Genomic DNA, 8,983 nt, shown 5'->3' with positions numbered 1-8,983 from the left:
ATGCAGTCAAAAAAACAAAAACAAAGGGGCAGCCCCCTTGGCAAACATTGGCAACCCTTAAGCCCCCAAAAGCAAAGAGACTCTTTGTTGTTGCTGCCAGATTGGAATGAATGTTCCTGCCGCAGCTACACCTCTTCCCCCATCGCTTTGTTAAAAACACACACAAAGCGTCTATTTTTAATGTGCATTAATTTTGCAGGCAGAGCCGAGCAGCAGAAGGTGGGAGCCCGGGAAAGTCCTTCGGGGGGGGGAGGGCGAGGGGGTGGGTGGGCGGCTGTTTCTCAGCTCCCAAAGAGCAAACAGCTGCACTTTTCAAGCGTGATAATTATACGGCTTCTTTGGGGATGCAGATGAAGAATCATATCGCCCGACGGAGGAGGTGGGGGCTGGAGTTATGGCAGGTTCTGTCCACCCTCCCCAGGGATATTCGCAAGGCGCCTGACAAAATGGCAGAGCCCAAGGAAAGGAGAGAATCGCAGAATTGTAGAGTTGGTAAGGGAGCCACAAAGCGCAATCTAGTCCAACCCCGTGCGGTGCAGGAATTGCAGCTAAATTGGTGTGGGGACATGGACCCTTGAAACAAGGTGAACACACACACACACACACACACACACACACACCCAATCCCCAGGTAAAACTGCTGCAAAATACTGTGTCAAACCCAGCAAGGGTTTAGAATTCAGCCTTTCTCAACCTGTGGGTCCCCAGATGTTGTTGAACCACAACTCCCATCACCCCTAGCTAGCAAGGCCAGAGCTCAGGGATGATGGGAGTTGTAGTCCAACAACATCTGGGGACCCACAGGTTGAGAACCGCTGCCACCCCCACGCTGCCTCTATGTCTCCTTGTGGGCAGGGCTGCATTTTCTTTTTCTTATTGCAAAAGGTCCAATTTTTTTGCGGGGGGGGGGGGGAAGGGGTTTGTTGCGCAAGAATCTCCCCATCAACTCTTAGCTGTGCAGCCTGGATTTCCCAGTGTGACACTAAATCTCTCAAAAAATAGCAAGAGCCCATCAGCAGCATCACCCTGAGATGACATCGTGGGATGGATCTGCAGAGAATGCCTGCTTTTTGGGGTGGCTGTGTTTTTAAAACGTCCAAGACGGAAAGCAGGGAGGGTTGTCTCCCCTTCGGATCAGAGAGAGAGAGGAGCCTTTCAGTTTCGCTGCCACCCTGTGTCGGGCGCTGTCTGCAAATGTGTCAGCTGCCTGTGTCTCTCCCTGACACCCACTCTGTTTTCCAACAGCAATGATAAAAGTTGCATAACAAGGACCATCCTTTTCTCCGCCAGGGCCATCTGCCTCCCCTGGCGCAGAGTTTTCTCCAGAGGGGAGTGGATCCCACCTGCAGCTAAAAGCCTGAGTGTTACGTGTTCACACCTGGCCATATCCCCCATCCCCAGCACAGAAGGAGCGGGTGTCCCTCCAAACGCCCATCGTGAGATGCCAAAAGTGATCACATTAACAGATAACACTCTTAACAGATTGAGGTTGAATCCTGACAAGACAAGTACTGTTTTGGGGGGGGCAGGGGGCGGGCTGGTGTGGAGGACTCCCTGATCCTGAATGGGGTAACTGTGCCCCTGAAGGTCCAGGTGCACAGCCTGGGAGTCATTCTGGACTCACAGCTGTCCATGGAGGCACAGGTCAATTCTGTGTCCAGGGCAGCTGTTTACCAGCTCCATCTGGTACGTAGGCTGAGACCCTATCTGCCTGCGGACTATCTTGCCAGAGTGGTACATGCTCTGGTTATCTCCCGCTTGGACTACTGCAATGCGCTCTACGTGGGGCTACCTTTGAAGGTGACTCGAAAAATGCAATTAATCCAGAATGTGGCAGTTAGACTGGGGACTGGGAGCGGCCGCCGAGACCACATAACACCGATCCTGAAAGACCTACATTGCCTCCCAGGACGTTTCCGAGCACAATTCAAAGTCTTGGTGCTGACCCTGAAAGCCCTAAACGGCCTCAGTCGTTGGAGGAGCGTCTCCACCTCCATCGTTCTGTCCGGACACTGATGTCTAGCACAGAGGGCCTTCTGGCAGTTCCTTCCCTTCAAGAAGTGAGGTTACAGGGAACCAGACAGAGGGCCTTCTTGGTTGTGGCGCCCACCCTGTGGAACACCCTCCCATCAGATGTCAAGGAGAACAACAACTATCAGACTTTTAGAAGACATCTGAAGGCAGCCCTGTTTAGGGAAGGTTTTAAAGTTTGATGAATTACTGTATTTTAGTGTTCTGTGGGAAGCTGCCCAGTGTGGCTGGGGAAACGCAGCCAGGTGGGCGGGGTATAAAGAATAAATTATTATTATTATTATTATCTGGCTGCCAAGGTGTGTTTCACATTGATTGATTTCAGGATAGCATTTCTGTCCCACTGTTTCCTTCAAGGGGCTCGTGGCACCATATACGTGGTTCTGCCCCCTCCTCACTTAATCCTCACAACAACCCGGGGAGGTAGGCCAGGGTGAGAGGCAGAGACTGGTCCCGAAGCTCACCCTGCGAACTTCATGACTGGGTGGCAATTCGAACCCTGGTCTCCGAGGTGCATCACGTCAGAGGACATACAGTGGTGTCGGGTCAAATTCAGAAGTTTAGGGTCTCTTCGTGGAACTTGCAACCCCATCCCCTCACAGCCAGGCCCCCTTCTAAGATTATACAACCATTTTCTAATTATACAGTGATAATAATTAAAGAGGCATGGTAACAATCAATGCAGATCTCCATGTGTTGTCCTTCAGCTGGTTCTACCATTTTCTGTGCACACAGCAGCAAGGCAAAATGACCCAGAGCGTTCCAATATCTTCTTAAGTTGTGTTTTCCTCTAAGTTCCATTGTACGTAACAGAACTTGCAGACTTTTTTCTTCAAGCCGAAGCAACATCGTTTTTCAGTGTTCCTCATTGCTTAGCCTCAGGGCCAGGGCCGGATTAAGGTTTGATGCGGCCCTCAGCTCCTGAAGGTAATGGGGTCCTTTCTATGTCCAGCTGTCCTTTGTCAACAACCAATTGTCACAGTTTTTTTTGTGTTAAAATATATGCTGCATGGCAATTTATGGACCTCATAAATTATGGACCCCTAAAGCCATTTGCACATCACAAAATAGCAGCCAACACAACACAAAACACTCTTGCTGTACGTAGGTTTTATTTTATTTGTTTTTTATCTTATATTTTGGAAATGTGCATCCAGGTTTTTTTTCCTTTAAATTTTTTGGAGGCCCCCAAGAGAGTGGGGCCCTAAGCTAGAGCTTGTTTAGCTTAAACGTAAATCCGGCACTGATCATAACATATATACCACAACCCCCATATAGGCAAATAAACTCATCCTTTCCAATGTCATCCACAGCACTCTCAATATTTCATCCTCCTTTTGCAAAGCTGGCGCTATTCAGACTTTTGGAAAAATGGGAACAAGTAGGTTTATGCAAGTTTTGAGATTTTAATAGCAGCTGGCAGCCCCAGAGATATGACAAAAACTTGGAAACCTAAATTATAATTGGCTTGCGATGCACCAAATTGTACATTTTATAAGCCATCGTTGCAACAAACCTGTCCATTGACTCCTGTGGAGCAAAGCTCCAGCCCGCTGGGCAAAGGCTTCATTTTCTAGCTCTGAAAAGCCTTAACCATTGTATCTCGTTAGCTCATCTTGAAAGGCTAAAAACCCGTTAGGAAAAAGGATCTAGGTGAGTCTTTGGGAGGTACTGAATGGAACACAATCTGGGTCAAGGCTCCCTTGAAGTCCACATCCGCAAGGATCTGGGAGAACCACCGAAAAGTCGCACATCCTTGGTAAATGCACCTGGTAACATTAAATAAAATTAACAATGCCAACTACAAAGCTTTGCTGGAGGAATTGTAGCAATACAGCTTCTTAGAGTTACAGAACAGTGGAGCTGGAAAGGGACCCTAGGGTCATCTAGTCCAACCCAGTGTAATGCAGGAATCGCAACTAAACAATCTGATAATTTGCTGTTATTCAAACCCAACACCCAACCTCAGGTGGTTTAACCCTCAGGGCCCTCCATCAGGTTAAAAGTGTTCCATGAAGCAGGCTTTATGACAAAACTTTGTTGCAAAAATCAATGTTCGGGGCTGATAAAAAACTCAGGCAGCAAATGAGTAAAACAAAGGGCTTTATTTTGCAAGCCAGCAAAATAGGCACAGAGGAATAGACTCCAAAGTCTGCGCCCAACAGATTGCGCCCCTTAATATACATTTCTGTTATCTCCTAAGGCAATGCCTATGCATAGTATATACACCAAGTATCCAATGTGGTGACAGTAATAATAATACAACAAAACAACAACACCACAAACTGGCTTATAAGTATAAAACCAAATTTACTAGAATAATAACTAGAGTAGAGATAGACTTGTAACCATTCAAGCAACAAACATACTAAGGTGCCATGTGCAAAACAAAGCCTGGAGATACAGTGGTACCTCGGGTTACATACGCTTCAGGTTACAGACTCCGCTAACCCAGAAATAGTATCTCGGGTTAATAACGTTGCTTCAGGATGAGAACAGAAATCGTGCTCCAGCAGCGTGGCGGCAGCAGGAGGCCCCATTAGCTAAAGTGGTGCTTCAGGTTAAGAACGGACCTCCGGAATGAATTAAGTACTTAACCTGAGGTACGACTGTACTGTAAACATGGACTAGATAAATGTACAACTGTATCTTAACAACAACAACAAAAATCCTTCCAGTAGCACCTTAAAGACCAACTAAGTTAGTTCTTGGTATGAGCTTTCGTGCGCATGCACACAAAAGCTCATACCAAGAACTAACTTAGTTGGTCTTTAAGGTGCTACTGGAAGGAATTTTTTTTGTTTTGACTATGGCAGACCAACACGGCTACCTATCTGTAACTGTATCTTAACAAGTTACATGTGCAATAAATGTTATACAGATTGGATAAATGAACCGTTCAACAAGTAGCGTAACTCCTATCACAGAGCGGCAACCCCGTGCCGCCACAACGGCAAGGGTAGCACACTGGAGAATATGAAAAAGTTTTTCAAAGCTGTTTTTCAAAGATTGAACTGGATGAGATGTTGTTCAATAGGTCTTGCGTTATTCTCAGCAGGGTGGTGGCTTTGATTTGCCTTCCTGTGATTGATCTATGCATACAGCTTTGTGTTTCCAACTCAAGACCTACTGAAGAACATCTCGCCCAGTTCAATCTTTGAATGGGGTTGCCGTTCTGTGATTGGACTTACGCTTTTTGGAGGACGCTGAATTTGGTCCTCTTTGAGGCCTTGCTTTCGCAAGCTTTGGCACTTGATCTTGACGGATGAACTAATAACTCATATTGGCAAGTTACAGATAGGTAGCCGTGTTGGTCTGCCATAGTCAAAACAAATTTTTTTCCCCTTCCAGTAGCACCTTAAAGACCAACTAAGTTAGTTCTTGGTATGAGCTTTCGTGTGCATGCACACTTCTTCAGATACACTTCTTCATATCGGCAAGAAAAGGACAGGCAAGGAACTCAGCACTTTTTATTTGACTTGGTATAATTTTATTGCCTAGGCAACATCAGGCCAACGCAGCTACAGACCACTGGCAAGGCACAGAGACCTGTGGAACGAAACCTTTGTTTGATGAGAGAAACAATGTTATTTTAATTTTTTTAAAATTAAAATTAACTCGGTACCTCACCAGCAGGGGAGACGGGGCTTTGTTTGCATGGAAGCAATATTTCTGAAGACTGAGGTGAATGGATTCCCTCAGAAGGTGGTGAAGTGTTTGTCATTGAATGTTTTAAAACAGATGGATCGCCACCTGTCATGCATGGAGATACCTGAATTCACAGGGTGGTTGGACCATCAGGCATGTCCAACAGGCAGATCGTGATCTACTGGTAGATCACTGAACGTCTGTGGTAGATCACTGGTAGATCAGTGGCTCCCCACAAAGAAGCTAAAAAACTTTGGCTCCCCTAAAAAAAACTCAATATCTTTGCCCTGCACCCCTAATATGACCTGAACCCCCCAAAAGGGGGTAGATCACTGCCAGTTTTTTACTCTGTGAGTAGATCACAGTCTCTTGGAAGTTGGTCAAATCCCTGGACTAGATGACTCCAGGAATCCCTTCTATCTCTACAATTCTATGATGCTGTGATTCTCCTTCTGTCTGGAAAATAAATAAAAACAAATGGTAGAAAATGTATGTTAAAAACAGGTAATAGCTTAAAAAAAGGATTCAACTTGAATCCTAGACAGATGTCAACTTTTAGAAGGCTTGTTGAAAGAGGAGCGTCTTCAGCAGGTGCCAAAAAAGGGACAAGAGAGGCATTGGATAGAGCCCGAAAACATCTGGAGGGCACCAGGTTGGCCACCTGTGTTTCAGTGATTTGACTGATTTGTTGTGGCGGAAGCTGCAGCGGATTAGATCCGACTCCCGACAGGTGCACAATTTGTTGTCCTCATCTAGGCGACACAAATCCTTTGTCATGCGCCTGACAAAGCAGTCTGTGGCCTCTGCTTCGAGAAATTGGTGAGTCTTTAAGCTGTCACAAGGTGTGCTTTTTTCGTCTGCGGCGGCAGCAACTGTCAACACAGCGACACCTCCAGAATTTGATCTAAGCGAGTTGTTTGTCAAACAGATCTCAGGTTGAATTTGTCAAATAGATCTCAGGTTGGCTATACGGTGGTGTTTCCCATATGGAAACAGACCAATATTTTTGCTTTTTCCTAATGAGGCGAACAGGAGGGAGGGATATATCTGGGAAACAGTATGAAGGAAGGAGTTACCGTATTTTTTGCTCTATAAGACTCACTTTTCCCATCCTAAAAAGTAAGGGGAAATGTGTGTGCGTCTTATGGAGCGAATGCAGGCTGCACAGCTATTCCAGAAGCCAGAACAGCAAGAGGGATCACTGCTTTCACTGTGCAGAGATCCCTCTTGCTGTTCTGGCTTCTGGGATTCAGAATATTTTTTTTCTTGTTTTCCTCCTCCAAAAACTAGATGCGTCTTGTGGTCTGGTGCGTCTTATAGAGCGGAAAATACGGTATTTGTACAGCGGTGTCAATTCAATTCCAGGAGCGCTCCCAGACCATCACTAATTGTGGATGGGATTGTATACCTGCTAATTCAGGCAATGCAGTTGAAATTCATTTGGCACTCCTGTGTCACCAACACACCACACTCCTGCCCCCCAAACCAGGCTTTTGTGATAAGAAGAGGGACAGGGAAGTGCACTGAAAAATGTACAACACTTAAAAATTTAAGTGCATCCTTCCCAGCTACCTAGATTTGGCTTCCAGGACCTCACAGCTATATATCCCCGAGTCAGCAGTGGAAATGGGCACCACGACCATCAACTCCTCCACAGCAATATTTATCATGGTGTCTAAGCAACAGGCATTAGCCACAACCTGTGCTGGCTGGCATCCATCTGTCCCAGGAGACAATGGAAGGGGTGTGCCTTGGGGGGTGAAGTCAGTAACAACAACAACAACAACAACAACAACAACAACAATTTATTATTTATATCCCGCCCATCTGGCTGGGTTTCCCCAGCCACTCGGCTCCCAACAGAATATTAAAAACACAATACAGTGGACGCTCGGGTTGTGAACGTGATCCGTGCGGGATGCACGTTTGCAACCCGCATCCGCGCATGTGTGGGTTGCAATTCGGCGCTTCTGCACATGCGCAAAGCGTGATTTAGCACTTCTGCGCATGCGCGACTGCCAAAACCCAGAAGTAACCTCTTCTGGTACTTCTGGGTTTCGGCGGTCCACAACCCGAAAATATGCAACCTGAAGTGGCTGTAACCCGAGGTATGACTGTATAGCATTAAACATTAAAAGCTTCCCTAAACAGGGCTGCCTTCAGATGTCTTCTAAACGTCAGGTAATTGTTTATTTCCTTGACATCTGATGGGAGGGCGTTCCACAGGGCGGGTGCCACCACCGAGAAGGCCCTCTGCCTGGTTCCCTGTAACTTGGCTTCTTGCAGTGAGGTAACCGCCAGAAGGCCCTCGGAGCTGGACCTCAGTTTCCGGGCAGAACAATGAGGGTGGAGACACTCCTTCAGGTATACTTGGTAAGAAGGACACTGACAAACTGGAACATGTCCAGAGGAGGGCAACCAAAATGGTCAAAGGCCTGGAAACGATGCCTTATGAGGAACGGCTAAGGGAGCTGGGCATGTTTAGCCTGGAGAAGAGGAGGTGAAGGGGTGATATGATAGCCATGTTCAAATATATAAAAGGATGTCACATAGAGGAGGGAGAAAGGTTGTTTTCTGCTGCTCCAGAGAAGCGGACACGGAGCAATGGATCCAAACTACAAGAAAGAAGATTCCACCTAAACATTAGGAAGAACTTCCTGACAGTAAGAGCTGTTTGACAGTGGAATTTGCTGCCAAGGAGTGTGGTGGAGTCTCCTTCTTTGGAGGTCTTTAAGCAGAGGCTTGACAACCATATGTCAGGAGTGCTCTGATGGTGTTTCCTGCTTGGCAGGGGGTTGGACTCGATGGCCCTGGTGGTCTCTTTCAACTCTATGATTCTATGATTCTAAAACATGCTCTGACTTCCCTACAAACAAATCATGATGCATGCACAATAAACAAGCTGTGTGGAAGAGACTCAGAACCCCCACAACTGTTGTAAACAGAAATATATAAAGATGGGAGATACAAGCCTAAATCTCTCAACATTGTCGCCTAGTGTGACCCTAGAACACAACACGGTGAAATTGTCCGGGCTCCTTCTGCAAGAGATAGATATACAGTAGTACCTCGGGTTACATATGCTTCAGGTTACATACGCTTCAGGTTACATACGCTTCAGGTTACATACTCTGTTAACCCAGAAATAGTACCTCTGGTTAAGAACTTTGCTTCAGGATGAGAACAGAAATTTGTGCAGTGGCGGCGCAGCGGCAGCGGGAGGCTGGTGCTTCAGGTTAAGAACAGTTTCAGGTTAAGAATTGACCTCCGGAACAAATTAAGTACTTAACCCGAGGTACCACTT

Source organism: Podarcis melisellensis (genome assembly GCF_964234715.1).
Source record: "Podarcis melisellensis genome assembly, chromosome: 8".
Lineage (NCBI taxonomy): Eukaryota > Metazoa > Chordata > Lepidosauria > Squamata > Lacertidae > Podarcis > Podarcis melisellensis.
Note: the sequence above shows the minus strand (reverse complement) of the source record.